We start from the raw sequence: 26,276 nt of genomic DNA, 5'->3' as shown, positions 1-26,276 counted from the left end.
AAAGTCTTGAACCCGGGTTTAAGGAATTTATGTGCAAACGGCACTTTGAACCCGGGTTCAAAGTCTCTTAACTATATAGTTAACTGTTAAACCGTGGTTTAAAGACTTAATGTGCATTTCGCTTGCCATACGTAGCCCATCTCATAAATGCAAGATCGTACAAACACAGATTGAGAAGGCTGGGAAAGGGTAGAGTTGTTTGAGAGTCTCTCTGAGCTGATGTTATTTTCATTACCTACTGTGAATAATCTGTAGTCGGAAGACATCACGTTGAACAGGGTATTGGTCATGAAGTTGTAACTTTGATGTGTATATTTATCTTAGAGTTTATAAACTTTGTTGTAAACTAACACAGTTGAAGCTCAGTTTTTAAAGCAGACATGGCGGGGACAGATTATCTGACACAAGCAGTAGGGATGTTGAACAGGAACAATGAATATTTTAAACCGATCAACAAGACGTTTTTATGTGCTGCTATCGCAATAGAAGGAATTCGCTTAACGAATACTATCTACCAATGGAACAGCGAAAGATCGGCCAGTGAACAACCATTGAGCAATGCAGAATTTGCAAAGCAAGTCACACAGAAAATAGTTGAAATACTATGTAGAGCGGCATGTTCTTACGTTGGATATCATATCGGAGTTTGTGGCTCTCAATTTGGTGGATTAATCGGCGGATTAGGTGGCCTTGCTTTTGGTTCGGGCATGAGCAAGTTGTACAATTGAACGGACAATCAATTATTTTTATGATAAAGTGAGAAATAGCATTTGACTTAATACATAATTAAATTTGATCATTTTGAATGAAAATTGAAGGATGGCGAATGTCAATAATATTACTTTAACTTGTTCGGTTTGTTGGCACTATGTCAGAGTGGTGTACATACTGCATAGGAAATCGATTGATTTGTTAATATCAAACATTTATTTGTTATCAAGTTTTATCCGCACAGACATTTGCATGAAATTATGTTACATAACTTAGTGTGGCAATATTAAAATGAATGATATGTAATTAGTATATATGATATCAAACATGTTACTTGAGATATTATTTGAATTTAATAACATTCTTAAAGAATTACAAAGAACTTGAATTGCATGTGAGCTAGTTTGAATACTTCTTAATTTAATAAATCTCCAAACTATCGATTAGTTTATAACGTTTGGACTTTAAATGATTTAACCTATTATATGAAGAAATTTGTTAAATGTTAGCGTTAGTAATTTTATAAACGCAATGCCCTATAAAATATATCTTTTTTCGACATTCGTTTTGTCTTGTATATCATACCAAAACATTAAACGAATTGTTCTTTGCATTTTGCTCGATCAGATAAAAAGTGATACAGTTGACTTAGTGACTTTTAACGTGACCCTGTGGCCTAGATTTGATGCGTTTGTCGAAAGAACCACACGTACCTTATGAAATCATATATCATCTGTGCAAATTCATTTACAATTGACTACGGCATTCAAACGTGTTAACGGTATGAAACTAAGCGCATGATGCTAGACCCTTATGACTTTGGATAAACAATGACGCTCAGCTTCAGAAAGTAAATTGTATTGGCATATTGCATGGTATATTATACATAAAAAACATGTTCTTCGATAATATCTTATGTGGCCGAATAACGGGCATGTATAAATTTAAAGCTGACAGTCATCCATCTCAGCTTTTTATTATGTTGATTTTGTACTGGTCGTAATGTTAGGAAGATTATCGATTTTCATACAGTCAATAATATAGTCTGATAGTGTTTAAAATTATATTTTTGCCAACATTTCAAAATTGACTTTTTTGGCAATCTTGATATTTATTGTGCGCTCATTTTTAACATAACTTGTTTTTCACTTGTTTAAAATTATATTTTTGCCAACATTTCAAAATTGACTTTTTTGGATATCTTGATATTTATTGTGCGCTCATTTTTAACATAACTTGTTTTTCACTTGTATGTCACCTCAATGGGTCTAAACACGTTGGGTAATATTTTTACCAACCGTTTGTACATCGTGTTGTCAGTATGTAAACCGTTATAAAAGTATGTCGCTGACAACTGCAAGTATGCATAGCCTTCTTTTTTAACTTTAATGCGATGCGTGACATGGTATGATTGCCATTATTCACGTCGTGAGGACATGGTGACTAAAAAAAGGAAGGCGTCACTGGAACACAAAAAAGCTTATCAGTTCGCGAGCTCTTTAGATATGCTTTAAACATATTCCGATATTCGACTAACTTATTTCGGTTTTGCAGAGCCGATTCGCTATGAATGCAAAAAAAAGATTATTAAGAGAGATAAGAGATCATATTAATTAAAAGATAAGCGAATACACAAGGCTGCTCATGCAATAATTCCCAAACGGTTCATGTATCGCATGGATGCACATTCGTGGTTGGTTATTTTAAAGTAAAGGATATATTTCAAGGTAACAGTTTGAAGCCAGCATAATAGAAATATTTTATTTTTGCAGTGGCTTTTAATACTGCACATTCATTAAACACATTAAGCAATGAAAAACAGTTTTATATAGTCCAAGGTCAAATTTAAACATGTATTCCCAATGGATGTATGGCTTTGTAATAACTTTGCACAAATGTTGAGCTATCATTTGACGACATTTTACGTGAAACAACCGTTTCTGTACATCAAGCAGACTTGCATTGCTGTTTTTATGTGGTAAGTCATAAATAACAAACACGTTTCATATTTCGAATTAGAATTTCCTGGGACGAGTTGTACCAGATGTTAGTAAAGGAATGTTGTTATCATGGTTCTTTAAATTATATGATATATGCTTAAAATACAGAACAATGTTTTTCTGTTAATCGTTATGGATAATCATTAATTCGGTCAACTCAAGGGGTGGACGTATGGAAAGACGGATGGAAAGACGAATGGAAAGATGGACGAAAGGATGGTCGGAAAGGTAAATCCATATGCCCCCCCCCCTTCTGAATATTTTGGACATTTAAAGTCAACACCAGCGATTTTGAGTCAATTGAGTCATCCCAAGAGCTTTCTAATTTTCACGTATTCTTATATGATTCGGTATTCAGGAACGTGATTTGTTTGGTTTAAAATAGTATGCAATAAAACCTGATGCTCACAAAGTATGAAATCAAATTAAACACTGCATATAACTTCTTTGTATAATTTATTTCATTTAACATTCGTAATACAATACAATATTTGCAGCACGTGTTCCCTGAAATCAAGCTATTACCGGTAAATGATCTGTCTTCTCATCATACGTTTAAAAAAGTTGAACCGAAACACCAGCTGTTGCATGCAATTAGGCATTGACACGTAAACGTATGCACATTATTATATGTATATTAAAGGAAAAGTGGTCTAACTAGTTCATTTGCAATTAAGCATGTATCCGATACAGTTGCATTTAAGGCATACATACAATTCCATCCGAAAAAATGCAATTAATATATTTTTGGAAAACTAAACTACATGTTCGCATTTCTTTCAAAAATAATAACCTTGACACATTTCTTTTGAAATTACAGATACCTATACACTCAATGAGCGCACACCAAAAACCAAAGTTTTAATCATATATTCTCAATACACGCATTAAGTCATCCATATTTATGTTTTTACCATAATAATTATTGGCGAAACATAATACGGATAACAATGCAATCCACACATTCTTTTTAAAAATAAATTCGCAACACACGGTTTGTAGTGTTACACATGATCGTGAATTTGCGCTTACATACCACTTGAAATACGAAAGGTTTGAAGTAAGAAATTCTGAGGAGGTTAATATTACCAATATATATTACCTTTCACAAGTCATTTAAGGCTAGTGCCCAATTATCCTACTCATTCAGTATGCCAAAAATTAAAATGCAATATTTGTTTATAACTTACATATTCATATGCTAGTAACAAAGTGATGTTAGTTTAACTCGAGCTACAACGAAATTTGAGTTGGACCGGCTTGCTCGGTATGAAGATAGCTGGACTAAAATCAGAGGATCGCGGGTTCGATACCCGGGCCGGCTACTTAACTTGCCATGAAATCCTTTCTACGCGAAATCTCCCCTATCTATCAGTCAAGTGGACCAGTTGTAAATTTATGGCAATTTGAGAACTCCACAGCGGAAATTGGCGGAAACAGAACGCCTTGATTATACCGAATAACGTTTCACAACGGCAAAAATCTCCAACTAAACAAACTATCAAACACCAAACAAATGAGATATAAAAGAATCTTTAAACTTAATGAGAGCATTTGGTTGCACATTTTTCACGGTTATTGAATAATATAAATAGCTTTATTCAATTTATTGTGAGCAACATTATTAACATGGTGTATAAATCCCTGGGATCCAGTGCAATTGTAAAGAATATCATAAATGAATGAGATTTTCTTAAACTTAAGCGTCTTCCTAATTTATACACGTTGGTGACAATTAAATAAGTGCATTTGATCCGTTCAAAGATACAAAATCTTTCTTTGTGGATACAAACGCTCGAAAAATCACAGCGTATGCACATGCAAACAAATTTCCTTCACTATTTTTATAAACAAAAACACTATTCAAAAATAAATAATGTATTAAACTAAAAATGACGCCAAAACAGAGTACATCGCTTTGCAATCCATAACTTTATCAATCGTGCAGCGATTTCCATGAACTCGGTCTTATTCAACGCATTAAGGAATTTCCTTTCTTCAAATGTACATATCTTGTAATAATTTTACAAATGCTTGGTCAAATTTTAAGAAATAACACGATGAACAACTCTCGTGACCTACTCGTCATCGATATGACCCGATCCAAGACTGAGGACTAAAGGACATTTTCCCTGCAAATTTCACGGACCTCGGTACCGTAATTCAATAAAACGTATATCAATAAAACGTATGAAAAATCATTCATAACGTTCTTGTCGTAACATAATGCATCAAAACTAACTGTCCAGCGCCGTTTGAACTTTTGTTTACATACATTTCAACTGACCGACATTTTAAATACACGAGTGATTTCATTGGTCCCACGCGAAGGTGTGTCTTTACTCGTGAAGATTTCATACTTGAAATTCGCCGCACAATTGATGTAGTTATGGCTGTTCAAAGCGTTGCACCCTGTTTTGGGGTTATTTTGAGTTGAATACCTTTGTGTCTATATATATATATATATATATATATATATATATATATATATATATATATATATATATATATATTTATATATATATATATATCCCACTCACCCTGCGCATCTCTTAGTCTGGTCAGGAGATACATAATGACACAATAACATATTGAATGATTTTATAGCGAATAGCATCGCCTCTGACCAGACTGCGCAAATGCACATGTTGGGTTAAGAAACGCTGGCTGAAACGCATAAGACCCATTTTCGCATGACGCGGCCATGGAAGTGTTATTTAAATGTGTCGAAAGAAAACTGTGTGTAAATCAAATATTAACATATGATATATTTCGATGTTGAAGAAATGCACTCATAATAAGGCATGTGAGGATACATATGATGTGCACTCCCGTAGTATAATTTTTATCTACGTACACTAATGTGTGGTTTGACAATGATAACACACATTTCATGCGGTGAATATGCGACCAACAAGTGAAAAACACATAGTTACACTTTTGTTTTCAATATAATTGTTTAGAAACGTAAACCAACTGTATTTCAAAGTCAGCATTTACGCCCACTACCCTTTTAAAAGATATTTCGTGTTATATTTAATTGTTTTTTATAATCGGTTTTAGCGATTATAAAGCATTTTCAGTTGTTCGCTTGTGAACAACTACGGTAATAACCACGCGTTTCAAGCCAATTCTCTCTTAACTACGATAAACCTGATAACTGCCGCATATGCCGCATGCTCGCGAGAAAAGGTTGTATCATTGATGGAAGAGGTTTGAGTTCTTCAACTATATTCATTCACAAATGGTTCGAGCCCAGTTTAGGGTTACTTATTTTTACTTTCTTTAATTTTATTCTTGATTTTTTACTGGAGCTTTTTTTATCAAATGTTTTACATTTTGATCAATATAAACCATAATGACAAACTTCAATGTATGCAAAAATATGTGAAAAGGCCCCTTAAACAATATTTGCTACATTAACAACTCGTCGTGGAAAGGATTCAAATACATGCGGGCAGAGCCCATTTGATTTCGAGTCAAACGCCTTAACCACTCGGCCACCACGACAGTCTTATGGTCTTATAATTGTCTAAACACACATGCCATCCTCCCTTCTTAAGTCGTTCGTATAGTTTAGGCAAATTTGAAAACAAAAAGGCGGAAAGCATATGAATAAAAAGATACGTTTTCTCTTAAAAATTAAAACATAAGACATATTGGGATCAGCTAGAGTGCATTGAAGATTACTTTAAAACTATATTCTACATAGAATATCGTCGTGTACAGAATTCGAACCTGTGCGGGTAGAACCCATTTGAATTCGAGTCAAACGCCTTAACCAGTCGGCCACCACGACCGACTGTCTCCGTAGGTAGTTGTTCGTTAAGCCCAGTGGACGGAACACTCGATTCTCGCCTAGTCCTTTCCCGGAAGCATGTGAGTTTACTTGGTTGTCACCATACCCGACACGTGAAGTTTCCTCTGGTTACTTCGCCGCCCCCCCCCCAAACAAAAGACAAGATCAGAGTTAATATAATTCAGAAAAAGCTGAATAATGCAGCTTTAAGTCAAAATGTGTTCCAATGTCGTGAGTCTAGTAAGCTAATTAGAAAGGTTTGCTGGGACACTTTCCAGGACCACATTTAATGCAGCCTCAGTTAAGAAGGAACTCGTTAACTTCGAAATACACACACGGTTCATCAATTCCTTTAGAAGACCCTGTTCAGCTCTGAACATTACAAATAGGACTTCCAATATTACACTTTTACGACCTTATACGGAGGGTAGCTCCAATAGGATATACACAATATTTATTACGTTTTAGAGAGGAACAAACAAAATGTATTTATAATAATTGTAGTCAAAGAATAATTATTCCGTACATAAAACTGTTTTTCAGGAGTGAAATTTTAACCCACGCCTGGATAACCAGACTTCGACCTGAACGCAGCACCTTGGACCGATCGGCCATCCTGACTTGCAAGCTCAGCTAATACAATTGTAATATTACAACACGGATATATAATGATAACAAACAAACAATGTTCACACTGGTAAATATTCGCTCCGTTTTATCACGGCTTTAAAATGCGCGTGTAAGATATATTTTCTGTATTCACAAGGCAGATTTGATTTTAACTCAATAATTGTCTAATAGTTGTCTACACTCGTGCCCCCCCCCCTTCTTAAAGCGTTCGTATAGCAAAAGGAAAAATAATAACAAAAAGGCTTAACGCATATGAATAAACATAGACGTTTCCTCTTAAAATTTAAAACTTTAGAAATATTTGGATCAGCAAGAATGCGTTGGTGATTACTTTAAAAATATTTGATACATTAAAAACTCGTTGTGTACATTTGCTTTCGAGTCAAACGCCTTAACCAATGGACCACCACGACCGAGTTTCTACGTATGTGGCTGTCCATTAGCCCAGTTGGCGGTACACTCGATATTCGATTTAAGTCAAAATTTGCCCCAATTTCGCGAATCTAGTAACGTAACATAACACACTCGAAATTTGTACCAAATTGCATACAATCTTAAATAGGCAGTCACCTATATCAACATTTCAGTAGCCTCGGGTTTTCAAACGTCAATACGTACCGGGCACGAATATTTGCTTACCTTATGTGTCAATCTTCGGTCAATTTCGTATGTATCCGTTATGTCTTAAGGCGTTCGTTTGCCATAAGCAAAATTGATAACAAAAAAGGCAAAAGGAATATAAATTAAATATATGTTTTCTTTTGAAAATAAAAGCCTAAGACATTTTGGGATCAGTAAGGTTCCTTTGATGGTAACTTTACAAATATTTGCATCATAAAAATCACGTCGTGGACAGTTTTCGAACCTGTGCGAGCAGAGCCTATTTGGTTTCGAGTCAAATGGCTCAACCACTCGGCCACCACGACATTCTTATTGTCTAATAATTGTCTACACACACATACATCCTCCCTTCTTAAGGCGTATGTATAGCATAGGAAAAAAAAGATAACAAAAAAGCGGAGAGCATATGAATAAAAATATACGTTTTCTCTTAAAAATTAAAACATAAGAAATATTCGAAGGGGCAAGAGACCGCCCGGCCATCCTGACTTGCAATATCAGCTAATAAATTGTAAAATTACAACACGGTATATAATGATAATAAACAAACAATGTTCAAAGTGGTAGATATCAGCTCTGTGTTATTACCGTTATTAAAATTGTAATATTACAACACGGATATATAATGATAACAAACAATGTTCACACTGGTAGATATCCGTTCCATTTTATGACGGCTTTAGAATTCGCGGATAAGGTCAATTTTTTGTATTCACAAGTCAGATTTGATTTAAACTCAATAATTGTCTAATAATTGTCTACACTCTCGTGCCCCCCCCCCCACCCCCTTCTTAAGGCGTTCGTATAGCAAAAGCTAAAAAGACAACAAAAAGGCAAACAGCATATGAATAATATACGTTTCTTCTTAAAATTTAAAACATAAGAAATATTTGGATAAGAAAGGATGCGTTGATAATCACTTAAAAAATATTTGGTACATTAAACACTCGTTGTGTACAGGTATCGAACCTTTGCGGGCAGAGCCCATTTGGTTTCGAGCCAAACGCCTTAACCAATCGACCACCACGACCTTCTATATACGCTCCGTTCAAAAATATTCCATTTAACACGATATTCGCATTATGTTTCCATTTGTGAATGAATAAAGTTGAAGAACTCAAACCTCTTGCATAAATTATACAACGCTTTCTCGCGCGGATACGGAAGATGCGGCAGATGCAGCAGTTAAAATGTTTATCGTAGTTAAGAGAAAACTGACTTGAATCGCGTGGTACTAACCTTAGTTATTCGCAAGCCAACAACAAAAAATGATAACAAAAAGGCAAAAAGCATATGAATATAAATATACGTTTTCTCTCAACATTTAAAACATACGAAATAATGGGATCAGCAAGAATGCATTGATGATTACTTTAAATGGGCCTTTTCACGTTTTGGTAAATTGACAAAATAAAACAATCAGATTCGCAAATTTTCGTTGTGGTTATGATATTTGTGAGGAAATTGTAATACTGAACATTTACATGCTGTAAAATATCCATTATATGCATCTTTTGACGATTTAAAAACAAGAAAATGATAAAGCGTTGCAACGCGAAACGATTGAATAATTTGGCGAGTTCTGTTGTTGTCGTTATATTTTGTGATACTACGAGGATTGCTTATATAAAGTATAAAATCCATAACTCATTATATGAGCTAGGATGGTTGAGTGGTCTAAGCGATAGGCTTTTACTTCAGGGCACCAGGGATCAGTGGTTCGGGCCCATTTGAGGGTTACTTATTTTTCCTTTCTTTATTTTTTTACTGGAGCTTTTTAGATCAAACGTTTACATTTATCAATATAAAGCGTTTAATAACAAACTTCAATATATGCCAAAATCTGTGAAAATGCCCAAAAAACAATATTTGCTATATTAAAAACTCGTCGTGGACAGTATTCAAAAATGTGCGGGCAGAGCCCATTTGATTTCGAGTCAAACGCTTCAACCACTCGGCCACCACATCCGAGTGTCTCCGTAGGTGGCTGTCCGCTTAGCCATGTGGGCGTTAAACTCGATTCTCGTCTTGTCATTTCCCGGAAGCATGTGAGTTTGCTTGGTTGTCACCATACTCGACAGGTGGGTTTTCCTCAGGGTACTCCGTCCACCCACACCCCCGAACATAAGACTACACCAGAATTAAAAATCTTTCAGAAATAGCTGGAAAATGCAGTTATTATTTCGAATGTGTCCCAGCTTTCTCTGAGCCTTATAAGCTAATAAGATAGGAATGCTGGGGCACAGTCCATGTCCACATTGTATGCAGCCGCAGACGAGAAGGACCTCGTAAACTTCGAAATACACACACGCGACCTCCATTCTCTTTAGAAGGCCCTGTACAGGTCTAAGCATTGAAAATATTACTTCTATTATTGTACTCAAGCATTATAAGGGTGGGAGCTCCACAAGGATGTACCCAATATGTATAACGTTGAAGAGCAAAACAAATAATTTGTATTTATAATTATTTAGTCAAAGAAAAGTAATTCCGTGAATAAAACGTTTTGTCAGAAGTGGGATTTCAACCCACGCCTGGAGAATCAGACTGCGACCTGAACGCAGCGCCTTATACCGCTCGGCCGTCATAACTTGCAGTCTTAACTAATAAATATAGGATCTGGCACGATTTGTCATATCATACCATATTTGATTAAACGAGTTCAGGAATTTTGTTCGTAAGCGAGCCTTTGGCGAGCTAACTAACGAATTTCCTGGACGAGTTTAATAAAATATGGTATGATATGACAACGAGTGTCAGATCTTATTTATCACATGCTTTTAAATGAGCAAATTAAATAAATATTTACGCAAACATAATGAAAAATCCCGAATGCTGTTTAAATTTCGTGACGTCATTTCAGCAAAATATCAAAAGGCGATTGGTCAATGAACGGAAACTAAGCCAATGAAAACGCTTAAAGATGTTGTATTACACATGTGTAATAAAAAAAAATTATTTTATGCTTTCCGGTGGTTTATAGAGAAATATCAGTGAATTAAAACTGATAATTTCACTGTTTCAAACTGTGAAAATTATCAGTGAAAATTATCGATAATTTTCACTGTTAACTGTGAAATGACGTCTTTTTTTTACAAAATGACGTCATTATTTCAGCGAAATTCTTAAGTAAAACTCTTTAATAATGTATATAAACTGTGAAAAAAGCATAAAATAAAAAGAAAATGTGTTGGATTCGGTTGAATATCGATTTTGATTCACTCGTGATCATAGAAAATATATTTTTTCACTCGTGGCTGCGCCACTCGTGAAAATATTATTTTCTATGATCACTCGTGAATTAAAATCGATAATCCACTGAATCCAACCAATATCCTCTATGTAATGGCTGTATTACATGGGAAACAGGTTGTATCATGTGATAAATCGTTTTATCACTACACGGGTATATACACAGAGGGGGTAATCACGTGATAGTCATGATGGCGACGTCCATGTCGAGAAAGTTATTTTTCGCTGTTTTACATCCTTCATTACTTTTGTAACAAAATTTAATGGCGCTCAATTTAAAGCCATATCAGTTAACATGTGAAAAGCGTTTATTTCGTATTGAAATTCGCTTTATATCTTGACTTTACTACCCGCAATTTTTTTAAGTGCAGTTCTAATTAGGTCATCCCGCTAAGAAATTTCGCAGTGAGTAAAGTCGAGGGAAAGAGCGAATATCAACACGAAATTAACGCTAGTAACTTTCTTGCCGATATGGCTGGAAAGTCAGCGGCATTTAAAAAATAAATACAAGTAATAAAGAGTATGAAACGGCGAAAAATACCTGCCTCGACATGAATGTCGCCATCTTGACTATCACGTGATTACCCCCTCTGAAATAGATGATAAACAATGTTCAAACTAGAGGATATCCGTTTTATGACTGCTATTTATATGCGCGTATAAGATAAATCTTCTCTATTCACAAATCAGATTTTAAGTTAAGTCAATAATTGTCTAATAATTGTCTACACACACGTCCACCCATACCTCTTAAGGCGTTCGTATTCCATATGCAAAATTGATAACAAAAAGGCAAAGAGCATGTTAATAAAATATGCGTTTCGTTTTTCAAATATTTATAAAACGTCAGAAAGATCAGCGAGGGTTTATTGATTATTTTTTTTTAATATTTTGCAACATACAAAAACGTGTCGTGGACAGGATTCGAAACTCTGCAGGCAGAGCCCATTAAATTTCGAGTACAACGCCTTAACCACTCGGTCAACACGAACGACTGTCTCCGTTGGTGGCTGTCTGGCAAGCCAAGTGGGCGGTACACTAAACTCTTGCCTGTTCCTTTTCCGGAAGCATGTGAGTTTTCTTGGTTGTCACCATACAATGCAGGTGGGGTTTCCTCAGTGTACTCCGCCCCCCCCCCCCCATATACACACAAGACCACACCATAATTTAACATCTTTCAGAAATATCTGGAAAAACAAATAAACGTTTCCTATTCAAATTTAAAGCGTAAGAAATATTGGCATCAGCAATGGTTTATTGATGATTACTTTTAAAATATTTGCTACACAAAAATCGTCGTGGACAGGATTCGAACCTGTGCGGGCATAGCCCATTTGATTTCTAGTCATACGCTTTAACAACTCGGCCACCAAGACCGACCGTCTCCGTTGGTGGCTGTCCCGTTAACCAAGTTTGCGGTACATCCGACTCTCGCCGAGTCATTTCCCGGAAGCATGTATGTTTCCTTGGTTGTCACCGTACCATGCATGTGGGGTTTCCTAAGAGTACTTCGCCCCACCCCATACACAAGACCACTCAAGAATTAAACATCTTTCACAAAAATCTTGAAAATAAAGGTTCATGTATATTTTAACATGTGTCCGAACTTTTTTTAACTAGTAAGCTAATAAGATAAGAGTGCTGGAACAGGTTCACATTTAATGCAGCCTCAGGCGAGAAGGACATCGTAAACTTCGATATACACACAGGGTTTCTCCATTCTCTTTAGAAGACAATGTACACGTCTAAACATACTTTCAATATAGTACTCAAGCATTGTACGGGTGGTAGCTTCAATAGGATATACCCAATATGTCTTACGTTGAAGAGCAAAACAAATATAGTGTATTGATAATAATTTAAGTCAAAGAATATTAACTCCGTGAATAAAACTTTTTTCAAGAGTGGGATTTGAACCCACGCCTATAGAACCAGACTGCGACCTGAACGCAGCGCCTTGGACCGCTCGCCATTCCTGACTTGCAATCTTAACTAATGAATCGTAATATTACAACACGGATATATAATGATAACAAACTATGTTCACACTGGTAGATATCCGCTCCGTTTAATCACGGCTTCACAATGCGCGTATAAGATAAAATTTCTCTATTTACAAATCGGATTTTAAGTTAAGTCAATCACTGTCTAATAATTGTTTACACACACGTCACCCCCTTCCCCATACACTTCTTAAGGCGTTCGTATTCCATACGCAAAATTGATAAAAACAAGAAACCGTCGGAGACGGGTGATGCTCCCCAAAGGTTTTTTTGTCACAATATTGCACTATATATTCAGATAAAAGGAATCGTCTTGAGGGCACAGTAGTTGGGGGACAATATTTTTTTTATAGAAAATTTCAAAGGGCCATAACGAGGTGAAAAATCATGCGACCAGAACCTGCTAATAATATGCACATCTCCTCTTGGTAGTGAAGCTTCCCATAAAGTTTCATTGAATTCCGGTCATTAGTTGCTGAGAAAAAAAACCGGACAAGAATTGCACCATATGTACAGTTAATGGAAAATTTCAAAAATTTCAAAGGGCCATAACTCTGTGAAAAATCATCCGAACAGAACCCGCTGATAATATGCACATCTCCTCTTGGTAGTGAAGCTTCCCATAAAGTTTCATTGAATTCCGGTCATGAGTTGCTGAGAAATATCCCGGACAAAAATTGTGCACGGACGGACGGACAGACAGAAAGACGCACACACGGACAGACGAAGCGGCGACTATATGTTCCCCCCCAAAATTTATTTTAGGGGAGCATAAAAAGGCAAAGAGCATGTTCGTAAAATATGCGTTTCGTCTTTTAAATATATATAAAACGTCAGAAAGATCAGCGAGGGTTTATTGATGATTACTTAAAAATATTTTGCGACATACAAAAACTTGTCGTGGACAGGATTCGAAACTCTGCGGGCAGAGCCCATTTGATTTCGAGTAAAACGCCTTAACCACTCGATCAACACAAACGACTGTCTCCGTTGGTGGCTTTCCGGCAAGCCAAGTGGGTGGTACACTCAATTTTTGCCTGTTCTTTTCCGGAAGCATGTGAGTTTTCTTGGTTGTCACCTTACAATGCAGGTGGGGTTTCCTCAGTGTTCTCCGCCCCCCCCCCCCCATATACAAAGAAGACCACACCATAATTAAACATCTTTCAGAAATATCTGGAAAATGAAGCTATAATTTAACATTTAACAAATACACGTTTCCTATTCAAATTTAAAGCGTAAGAAATATTGGCTTTAGCAAGGGTTTATTGATGATTACTTTTAAAATATTTGCTACAAAAACTCGTCGTGGACAGGATTCGAACCTGTGCGGGCAGAGCCCATTTGATTTCGAGTCAAACGCCTTAACCACTCGGCCACCACGACCGACCGACTCTGTTGGTGGCTGTCCCGTTAACCAAGTTTGCGGTACACTCGACTCTCGCCGAGTCATTTCCCGGAAGCATGTATGTTTCCTTGGTTGTCACGATACCATGCAGGTGGTGTTTCCTAAGAGTACTTCCCCCCACCCCATTCACAAGACCACTCAATAATTAAATATCTTTCAGAGAAAGCTTGAAAATAAAGCTTCAAGTATATTTTAAAATGTGTCCAAACTTTTTTGAACCTAGTAAGCGAATAAGATAAGAGTGCTGGAACAGGTTCACATTTAATACAGCCTTAGGCGAGAAGGACATCGTAAACTTCGAAATACACACAGGGTTCCTCCATTCTCTTTTGAAGACAATGTAAATGGCTAAACATACTTCCAATAGAGTACTCAAGCATTGTACGGGTGGTAGCTTCAATATGATATACCCGATATGTTTTACGTTGAAGAGCAAAACAAATATAGTGTATTGATAATAATTTAAGTCAAAGAATATTAATTCCGTGAATAAAACGTTTTGTCAGGAGTGGGATTTGAACCCACGCCTGGAGAACTAGACTGCGACCTGAACGCAGCGCCTTAGACCGCTCAGCCATCCTGACTTGCAATCTTAACTAATGAATCGTAATATTACAACACGGGTATATAATGATAACGAACTGTGTTCACACTTGTAGATATCCGCTCAGTTTATCACCCCTTTACAATGCGCGTATAAGATAAAGTTTCTGTATTCACAAGTCAGATTTGAAGTTAACTCAATAATCGTCTTATATTTGGCTATATCTAGGCATTTAAAGTATCCTATTAAAGATATCCATCGTACTTGTTTTCTGTTTACAATACAATCATTTATGTTAAAGTGTCTGCAATGTACATGAAACTTGATTGTTATAATATATTCAAGCATACGTTTGAAAAATGTAATCGTAACTTGCAATGCGTGCAAATTGATTTACGACGAACACACGTTTAGTATTACAGTAAATCAGTTTTATATATGTTTGTTTAGTTAAGAAAAGCATAGTTATTAAGTGTCGATTTTCGACACCTGCATTAATATCATATAAAGTTAATACGTTATGTTCAGAGTGCCGTGCGGACTTTATATCTTGCACTTAATACTAGTTATATAGCTCATTGAATGCTGTCCGCGAGCCGATTACTTATACAAATATCTTTTAGGAAACATAATTGTATAATGTCAAAAGCAAAACCGGTATAATCGATATACACGTCAATTTGAATGGGGCGCTCAAAAGCTATCAATCATTATTCTGCTCCGGGAAAAAGCTTTCCCGTTAATTCACTACACCGCTCAGCTTTCGATTTCCAAATCAGGACTAAGTTCAGAAAAGGTCACCCCGACAATTACTCCCCCATACAAATTTGATTGCGGCGGACAGAGGGTGAGCTAATGTGCGGGTGGACAAAAATCCGGTTGAGGTTATGTCCATTGAGCTTATGACTGAATGAGCTAATATTCAGGTGAGCTTATATCCGGTGAGTATGTCCGGGTGAGCTAATGTCCGGGTGAGCTAATGTCCTGGTGAGTTAATGTCCTGGTGAGCTAATGTCTGTGTGAGCATTCAAAACCTAATAAATGTATATTTTCGTGTAGACCGTTTTCGGAAGCGTGTGAGTTTGTTTGATGGTCATCACACCTGACAGGCTGGTTTGGTCCGGATTCCCCAACACAAGACCACACAAAAAAATAGAAAAATCTTTCAGAAATAGAACGAGTTTTGTGACACCTTTGGGGTTCACACATAATGCAGCATCAGGCGCGGAAATACCTCGTAATCTTAAGAAGACCCTTGACAGATTGCCTTACTCGCATGCGCAGGCTTCCGTTACTCACAATCAGACCAAGAGAAGTATAAAGCGATTCGACGGGAATGCTACTGTTGAACGTGCTGTATGAGCTGACCAAGCATATACTTACACCCATTATTGAACGGTCTGTAGTTCCCTATTATTACTTTGAAACGCATCACCTCAATCAATATTAACACATAATGTGTTTTATTAAGACCGGCACTAGCTAGAATTGAACAGAGTTATGCAATTGACTAAATATATATTTACACGTTCATGAATCATGTGCATGATTGTCTTGCCCAGGGAAGTTACATATAGAAAATACATAATTGACACCATCGTTGATGTGTAAGCAAAATAATTTATATCCGGGTGAGCTTATGTGAGCTAATATCCGGATGAGATGTTGTCTTATTTTTTGTGAGCTAAAATCCGGATGAGCTTATGTCCATGTCAACTTATGTCCGGGTGAGCTTTTGCCCAAGTGAGTTAATATCCGTATGAACTTGGTCAGAGTGAGCTTATATCCGGGTGAACTTATGTCCCGGTGAGCTTATATCCGAGTGAACTAAAGTTTGGGTGAGCTTATATCCGGCCGGGTGAGCTAATGTCCGGGTGAGATTATATCCGGGTGAACACATATCCGGGTGAGATAATGTCCGGGTGAGCTTATGTCAGGATGAGCTAATGTTCGGGTTAGCTAATGTCCAGGTGAGCTCATGTCCGAGTGAGCTTATGTCTAGGTTATCTTATACCCGAGTGAGCGAATACCCGATCGAGCTTTCGTCAGGGTGAGCTAATGTCCGGGTGAGCTTAAGTCCGGGTGTGCTTATGTCCGAGTGAGCGAATGTCAGGGTGAGCTGTTGTCTTCAAACTCATAACTATTCGTTTAACTAGTTTTAATTAAGATGCAAGTTTTATAAGTGTATGTTTATAGTTTTGTTTGTTTTTCTATCACACAATTTTAACTTCTGATAGAGTCTCTGGAGTTTCATCATTATAGCTATTCATAGCTTAAGTCAATGTGAAAAACATGGGTCTATAATAAGTTTTATGATCATTACTTTATTGCGCATGGAATTATGCTAATAGTGCCTTCAATGTCCCACTACGTCATTTCTTTAGCGGCTTGATGAATATGCAATTAAGATATATTCGGTCAACTTCGAACCTGTATCTCATGCTGCTCTAAATGCTTCTGCGTCTTGTGTCAACAATATTCAGCCGAGAATGCCTAGTATTAAGCGATATGATCATATTATAGGGGAACCAAACGTGTTATCGTATGCGATTGAGATCAGCTAAATGCGCAAGTGCCAACCTCCCCCCTCTTAAGGCGTTCGATTTCCATAAGCAATATTGATAACAAAAAGGAAAAAAAGAATATGAAGAAAATATACGTTTTCTATTAAAATTTAAAACGTAATAAATATTTTAATTAGCAAGGGTGCATTGAAGATAACTTAACAAACGTAACAAATATTTGCTACAAAAAATAAATCGTCGTGGACAGGATTTGAACCTGTGCGGGTAGAGCCCATTTGATTTCGAGTCAAACGCCTTAACCACCCGGCAACCACGACTAATAGTCTCCGTAGGTGGCTGTCCGGTAAGCGCAGTTGGCGATATACTCGATTCTCGCCTAGTCATTTCCTGGAAGCATGTGAGTGTGCTTGGTTGTCATCATACCATTTCTGTGGGGTTTCATAGTACTCCGCACCCCCCCCCCCCCCCTAACACAAGACTACACCAGAATCAAACATCTTTCAGAAAAAGCCGTCCCAACTTTCGTGAGCATAATAAGCTAGTTGAATAGGAGTGCTGCGACACATTCCATTTTCAAATTACATGCAGCCGTATGCGAGAAGGACCTCGTCAACAACGAAATACGCACACAGATCCTCCATTTCTTAAGTAGACCCTGTACAGGTCTAAACATTGAAAATAGCACGTCAAATACTTTACTTAGCATTATAATGATGGTACCTCCGACAGGGTATTTCAATATGTATTACGTTTTAGAGCAAGATACATATTGTGTATTGATAATTATTTTAGTCAAAGAATATTAATTCCGTGAATAAAACTTTTTTGTCAGGAGTGGGATTTGAACCCACGCCTGGAGAACCAGACTGCGACCTGAACGCAGCGCCTTGGACCGCTCGGCAATCCTGATTTGCAATCTTAACTAATGAATCGTAATATTACAGCACGGTGAATAATGATAATCAAGAAATAATATTCAATCTGGTAGATATCCGCTCTGTGTTATTACCGTTATTAAAATATGCATATAACATAAATGTTCAGTATTCACAAGTTAACTTTGAAGTTAACTCAAGAATTGTCTAATTATTGTCTATACACACATGCCACCCCTCACTCCTAAGGCGTTCGTATTCCTTAAGCAATATTGATAACAAAAAAGGCAAAGAGAATATGAATAACATATACGTTTTATTTTCAAAATTAAAACGTAAGAAATATTGAAACCAGAAAGGGTGTATTGATGATTACTTTAAAAATATTTGCTACATTAATACAAAGCAAGTTGTGGACAGGATTCGAACCTGTGCGGAGAGAGCCCATTTGATTTCAAGTCTAACACCTTAAGCACTCGGCAACCACGACCGACTGTCTCCGTTGGTGGCTGTCCGGTAAGCCAAGTGTGTTGTACACTCTCTTCTTGCCTATTTCTTTCCCGGAAGCATGTGAGTTTGCTTGGTTGACATCATAAAGTGCATGTGGGGTTTCCTCAGGGTACTCCGCCCCACCCCCACCCCCCAATACAAGACCACACCAGAATTAAACATCTTTCAAAAATAGCTGGAAAATGCAGCTTTAATTCACAATTTGTCCAAACGTTCGTGAGCCTTGTAAACTCATTAAATTTGAGTGCTGGGACACATTCCAGGTTCACATTTAATTCAATCTCAAGTGAAGAAGGACCTCGTAAATTTCGAAATACACACACGATTCCGCCATTCCTAAAGAAGGCCATGTTCAGGTCTAAACATTTAAAATAGGAGTTTCAACATTTTACTCAAGCCAAGCATTATACGGGTGGTAGCTCCTCTCCAATAATCCCAATATGTATTTCGTTGAAGAGCAAAACAACAATTGTGAATTGACAATAATTTAAGTCAAAAAATATGTTTTTCGTGAATAAAACTGTTTGTTAGGAGTGGGATTGGAACCAACGCCTGGAGAACCAGACTGCGACCTGAACGCAGCGCCTTGGACCGCTCGGCCATCCTGACTTGCAATTTCTGCTAATAAAATTGTAATATTACAACACGGATATATAATGGTAATAAACAAACAATGTATAAGATGAAAGTTCTGTATTCACAAGTCAGATTTGAATTTAACTTACTCATAGTTATGAGTAAATTTATTATTCTCTATTCTCAAAATACTATTAAAATCTCATCATCTTTATAACCCATATCATCATCATTATCATTATCATACAAATAATAAACCAAAGACAAAATAGGAGTGAGTGCTTGTATTTGACAGGACTTTCAACATATAAATGCAAAAAACAATTCTTCTGACGCCCGTATGGGTTGTATGTGCAATGGATATAGACCTCAACGGCACCGCTCAATTGATGAGCCTCGAGACGACTGGAAACGGTGAAACATCTTTGTTCATGTGTATAAAGAACTGAAACGATACTATTTAAATGCTGTAGGGCATGTAGTTATGAATTCTTCACATGCACATGTGTGTCATGTGAAAAAATGCAAATTTATTCATAACAATAAGACGTCATGTATATATCTCAAATAAAGAGTTACTGTTTGAATAAACTGATCCCGGCCGATGCCCAAAGTGCACACAGGACGCCCCCAATGCCCATCAATCACGCTAACTTAAATATTATAAATTAACAATTGTGAAACATTAATTTGTTCAAAAAAGCTGCTAATATCTGCAAGATTCATTCAGCACCACCAATCAAGAGAAGTGTACATGACTTCACGTACACCCCATACAATAATCAGTAGTAATAAACGATTCAGGTAAAACCGCGAGCGGGATACGCAACCCTACTGCCATTTTTGTTTTCTTATTTTTTCTTTTAATGGCAGGGGGACGTATGAGGACCCATGGCTCAAGACCGGTGTCTAGGTGCCTTCATCACCTCCCGAAACCTCTAATTTTAGAGAAATCTACAAATAAGCAGCTATTATTATACTGTAAACATTAAGTATTATTTAGTATAAAATGTAATTAAAACATTATCAATTTCATTGCGCAAATTAACATAACAAACAAACATCAAAAGCATCCCGCACACACCCCGGACATCAACATATAAACAAACAAATCACTCAAACCATAAAATCCATAATGCACCTAAAAAGAATGTTGATAAATCATAAGTATTCCGAGATATATATAAATGCATATGACGAACAGCTATATTAAACCGACTTCAACATCTAACCAGTCACACCAAAATGAAAATATGAAGTAATCGTACAATAAGAATGTCTTTAAAATTAAACGTTCATTACGAAAGACAATAAAAAATAACACTGAAATTTAAACATTCTAATATTTCAATAAATATGCTGGAGGTACTATCTCCAGGAAGTGAGAGTCTCGAAAAACATGACACTCATAACTTAAAAAACCTCATTCAAACACAATATTAACTAAAAAATGAGTCAAAATAATCAAGAAAACTCAGCTGCTTCAGACTTAAATGAAAATACACCCATCGTCTTTCCCAGTAAAGGAATCGGTTTGTGTTAAGATCCCATCTCACATGGACTAAAAACTGAACTGAAAATATACTAAATATAGACTTTATAATTGCAAAATTATAAACATAAAAGCAATGTAACCAATTATTTAACCATACATTTGCTCATTAAGGGCGGGCGGGCGGGGTTATCACCCTTTCATTTTCTTGTTCCATAACGTTTGCCTGTCAAATACACCCTCGAATGGCGACTCAATAGATGTGCAAATCATATATACCCCAAAACGAAAAACTCGTGCGCTTTCGCGCTAAAACATGCACACAAAACCCGTGCATTATTCGCGCTAAACCATTACCATAATCTCTCTTTTAAATAACACGTAATAAACCATACCATACCGTATTTATCAAACCGAGAATAATTTCATTTACTCATAGTTATGAGTAAATTTATTATTCTCTATTCTCAAAATACTATTAAAATCTCATCATCTTTATAACCCATATCATCATCATTATCATTATCATACAAATAATAAACCAAAGACAAAATAGGAGTGAGTGCTTGTATTTGACAGGACTTTCGAATAAAACAAAGAGAGAATACAAATAATATGAAACATAAAATGAATACCCAAATATTCTCCACCACGTTATATACCTCTCGAACTGTGTTTTAACTGAAAAGATACAATTACAAACATTTGTTAAAGCAATAACAATAATTCAATCAAAATAGGCACACTATGGCCTTCAACAACGGTCAACTGACCACACAAGCCAACTGGCTTATCAACATCAGGCACACTCTGGCCTTTACAAACGGTCAAATGACCACACAAGCCAACTGGCTAATCAACATCAGGCACACTCTGGCCTTCACAAACGGTCAAATGACCACACAAGCCAAACGGCTAATCAACATCAGGCACACTCTGGCCTTCACAAACGGTCAAATGACCAATCAAATAATGCACAAGAAAATTAAACAGATATAATAAAACAATATTTACAAAATTAATGAAAAACATTAAAACGGAAATAAAAAATATCATAATCATAATCCTTATAATAATAATAACATACTACATAAACCATACCTTTATGTTCTCCAATACTTAATATACCATTCGTACTGTCCAGTTACTGCACTGCAAAAAATAAACTTGCAAAGATTGTTAATTCCATGTGAACATGCTTTTTAAGATAATAAGGTCAACTCACAAAAGCCAACCGGCTTTCACACATCAGATCAACTTGCTTTTAAAAACGGTCAACTGACCATACAAGCCAACTGGCTTACCAAATGAGGCCAAATGGCCGTAAACAAATTGGTCCAATGACCACAAGGAACATACACACAACACAAACACAGAACTTAATAATACTCAAAAGCATTTCCAAACCATTTATATAAATATAATATATTATAGTGTCTTTAAATGTGCTACGAACAACACATCATACATTTCAAGTCACACATACATTAATAATGACTTTTCACAAATCTAAATTTAGCGACACCGATAATCTGTCTTTCAAATAATCTTTAACATATCCGTCCTTAGTGGAAACACTTTTTCATCTACCATGTCTTTGCCAAAGTCTATCCACAGTCTTATTATTGGCACTTATATATGCTCCACCAGCACGAAAAGAATGAAGTCCATATTTAGAAGAAACATAACCCAATAGACTTAACTTCTTCTTAAAACTATCATTTATAATAGAATAACTTATATGCTTATTATTAGAAATCAATTTGAAACCGTGTTTAACATTACACAAATAAACTGGTCTAAACACATAATCAGTAGATGAACATGCAATATCTGCAACACACAAATACTTTTCAAACAATTTCACAGGACATGTGTCTGTATTAGTTTTTGCAATCAGAATAGTATTACCTTCTCTTAAAATGTCCGTTTTTGACTTTTCAACTTTAATATCACAATGCGTATCTAAAAATACAACATCTGATCTTTTAACAGACAAAATTTCACTTATCCTAAAAAACCAGCATAAGATACCCCAAAGAACAATCGCTCTCAGAAACAAAAGTGTGATAAAATTTCTTTAATATATCTGATGTAATGGGCTCTTTTTTAACTACCGGCTTTGCAATTCTCCGAATGCACCCAAATAAAATACATCATAATAATCCTAGTAATAATAATAACATACTACATAAACCATACCTTTATGTTCTTCAATACTTAATATAATATTCGAACTGTCTAGTTACTGCATTGCAAACAATAAACTTGCAAATATTGTTAATTCTATGAGACTTTCGTTCTAAGAAAGTTCGGTAACCTGACAACACAAGCCAACAGGCTTTCACACATCATATAGACTGGCTTTAAAAACGGTCAACTGACCATACAAGCCAACTGGCTTTCAAAATCAGGCCAATTGGCCTTAAAACAACTTGGTCCAATGACCACAAGAGACATGCACAAATACCAAACACACTTTTTACTAATGTTCTCACAATCAATACGTATGTTCTGCTCTTAAAATAAAAACTACCGACTTGACATTTGTTTTTAGGTTCAATTCACCAACACAGACATACTTTAAGCTACTGATCGAACCCTGGCTCAAATTTCCATGGCAATAGCATAAGCTCAATTGATATACTAGAACACCGTATTAATTTTGATTTACTAATTTGAAAACAACAAAATGCTTAACACACTCAAATACAAAGCTATAGGTACTTGGTCGGCTGCAAAACTCCGTCAATTTTTGGAATTTTAACCCATCAAACAAATCTCAAAGAAAACCGGTATTGATGCAAAGTTGAATTTCTGTGACTCTAAAAGGAATACATGTACCATCTGAGAATAATCCCTGTTGCTGAGCCGTTACTTGTTTTTGTTCAATTAAACGCAAAACCCAGAAACTCATTCATTTTTACGTGCTAAACCATAACCATACTCTCTTTTTCTTCTAAATAATATGTATAGACCAACATCATTCGGTATTTATCAAACCTAAAATAATTTCATTCACTCAAAATTCGTTAATGTAGTATTATCCATTCACAAAATACTGTCAACTATTCCTCCTCCTCATCAATAACGTTAGCATCATCATCAACATTTATAACATCATCATCAATAAAATCATCATTATTAATCTTAACAAGTTATTTTCTAACACATAATTACACAAAAAACAAAACAAATTATACCTTTCGAGCTGCCCTCTTACTATAATGTTACACTATTCCTTATTTATTCTTCGAACTGTCCAGCTTCTGAAAAAATAAACTTCGCAAACATGTGTAAATGCAATTTCAACATGTGTTTTGAGACATTTTAGTGAACTTACACGCAAGCAAACTGGCTTATACGCATCTGAAAAAATCTGCTTTCAACAAACTGTCAACGGACAACCCGAGCCAACCGGTTAATTTACATAAGCCAATCTGGCCCTTAATAACATACATTTAATGTTCTCCAATATATATAATATCCTTCGAACAGTACAATCTTAACATTAAATAAAAACAAAAATGTAAATGTAAACGCACGTTTTAACAAGTTTGGTTAACAAACTACACGCGCAAACTGGATTTATCCACATCTGGTCAGCTGGCTTTTACCAAAACGATAAGCAATTTACACATGTTAACTGGCATTCAAAAAACGGCCAAACACCATAAAAGCAAAATGTCTTTACACACCAAGCCAACAGGCCACCAAACAAGAACAAAAACTATCACGAAAACAAAATGACTTATATTGCAAATAAATACGGTCTACTTTTGTTATCATTACAGTACCTAATCTTTAAAAATGCATTTAACTATGACGAAACTAAATTTAACAAAACCGATAAATGCCTTTCATCTAAGTTTAAAACAACAGTCTTATTGTCAACGCTCTTTTCAAACCAAATTTATACCACAGTTTATCCAAAATATCGTTAATTAATTAGCACATATGCATGCACCATTATTGACACCAACCTTGCAGGGAAAACTTAACTTAACGTCTTAAATTATTATGAAAAATATAATAACTCTTAATGTTTTAATTCAATTTAGAGAAAAATTTCAATTGTATACATCAATAACATATAAACTGTTTATTCAATATCCAGCGAACGAGATGTAATATATGCAAAACACAAACATGTTTCGAAAAAAGTTTACAAGACAAGTCTCTATAGCTGTTTCATAGATGAATAGAATATATATTTCCGTAATGTATCGATTTTTGATGTTACATTCTTAATTCACAATTGGAATACCTGAATAGTTTAAAGATATGTTCGCATAAATTTTCATCCGCTCATTATCATACCACGTCATATATCGCACACAACCATCGTGCTGAATTATAAGGAAAACGGCAGTTAATCGATATTAATCGTTTGTTGAATTATACGTTTGGAACTAATACACAAACTTGTAACACATGTATTACCATATAAGGAGTTATATCTTAAAAACAATAAAAATAAAGCAAGTTGTTCGTAAAAACATGAGGGAGAGTGATCTAACTCTGCTATCAAAACAACCTGGAGTGACACACTATGTGGCCTTACCTATATATAATCCTACCAGACCATTACATTTGCAACCTCTTTTTGAACTTAAATAGTTTCATTTTTACCCAATAATCAAATCAATTGATGTATCTGAATAGTTGGAACTAAACAAAAACAACAGCACAAATAAAGATATGGAGCATGTTATTGAATATACTTATCATAAAAGTTAACAAGGAACACAACCTGTGTTAATTTCCATCGGAATGTTGTTGCCAGTGTTATTACAATAAACAGAACCAACAAGTCTGACCTTTGTTTGAAGTTCCAGCTCACCATTCCGCTTCTAGCAGAGAGTCAGTCCTCTCATCGAAAATCTCCTTCCGAATACTATGCATTTCGCAAATAAACGCCTAAACTACTTTATCACCCTTTCATTTTCTTGTTCCATAACGTTTGCCTGTCAAATACACCCTCGAATGGCGACTCAATAGATGTGCAAATCATACATACCCCAAAACGAAAAACTCGTGCGCTTTCGCGCTAAAACATGCACACAAAACCCGTGCATTATTCGCGCTAAACCATTACCATAATCTCTCTTCTAAATAACACGTAATAAACCATACTATACCGTATTTATCAAACCGAGAATAATTTCATTCAATGATGGTCTAATAATTTTCAACACACACGTACCATCCCCCCCCCACACACACACACACTTTTAGGCGTTACATATTTAATTGATTACAAAAAAAGCAAAAGGCATATGAAGAAAATATACGTTTCCTTTTAAAATGAAAAGCGTAAGAAATATCGGGAT

The 26,276-nt window shown here is 35.9% G+C and overlaps 1 long non-coding RNA gene and 6 other non-coding genes across 7 annotated transcripts; all 7 read right to left on the bottom strand.

Annotated features, from left to right (window-relative positions):
• Positions 1 to 6,139: 6,139 nt before the first annotated feature.
• On the bottom strand, positions 6,140 to 6,221 carry Trnas-cga (transfer RNA serine (anticodon CGA)). Its single transcript has one exon. It is a non-coding gene; the product is annotated as a tRNA-Ser (tRNA).
• A 207-nt stretch (positions 6,222 to 6,428) lies between these two features.
• Trnas-cga (transfer RNA serine (anticodon CGA)) lies at positions 6,429 to 6,510 on the bottom strand. The gene has a single exon. It is a non-coding gene; the product is annotated as a tRNA-Ser (tRNA).
• A 7,807-nt stretch (positions 6,511 to 14,317) lies between these two features.
• Trnas-cga (transfer RNA serine (anticodon CGA)) lies at positions 14,318 to 14,399 on the bottom strand. The gene has a single exon. It is a non-coding gene; the product is annotated as a tRNA-Ser (tRNA).
• Positions 14,400 to 14,921: 522 nt separating this feature from the next.
• On the bottom strand, positions 14,922 to 15,005 carry Trnal-cag (transfer RNA leucine (anticodon CAG)). Its single transcript has one exon. It is a non-coding gene; the product is annotated as a tRNA-Leu (tRNA).
• A 2,720-nt stretch (positions 15,006 to 17,725) lies between these two features.
• Positions 17,726 to 17,807, bottom strand: Trnas-cga (transfer RNA serine (anticodon CGA)). Its single transcript has one exon. It is a non-coding gene; the product is annotated as a tRNA-Ser (tRNA).
• A 509-nt stretch (positions 17,808 to 18,316) lies between these two features.
• On the bottom strand, positions 18,317 to 18,400 carry Trnal-cag (transfer RNA leucine (anticodon CAG)). The gene has a single exon. It is a non-coding gene; the product is annotated as a tRNA-Leu (tRNA).
• A 3,096-nt stretch (positions 18,401 to 21,496) lies between these two features.
• Positions 21,497 to 25,839, bottom strand: LOC127852217 (uncharacterized). The gene is made up of 2 exons (XR_008036135.1): positions 22,045 to 25,839; positions 21,497 to 21,624 (listed from the first exon to the last, which is right to left on the bottom strand). It is a non-coding gene; the product is annotated as an uncharacterized LOC127852217 (long non-coding RNA).
• Positions 25,840 to 26,276: the final 437 nt, after the last annotated feature.

Source organism: Dreissena polymorpha, chromosome 12 (genome assembly GCF_020536995.1).
Source record: "Dreissena polymorpha isolate Duluth1 chromosome 12, UMN_Dpol_1.0, whole genome shotgun sequence".
Classification (NCBI taxonomy): domain Eukaryota; kingdom Metazoa; phylum Mollusca; class Bivalvia; order Myida; family Dreissenidae; genus Dreissena; species Dreissena polymorpha.
The sequence above is the reverse complement of the archived record's forward strand: the minus strand, read 5'-3'. Positions and strand labels throughout refer to the sequence as shown.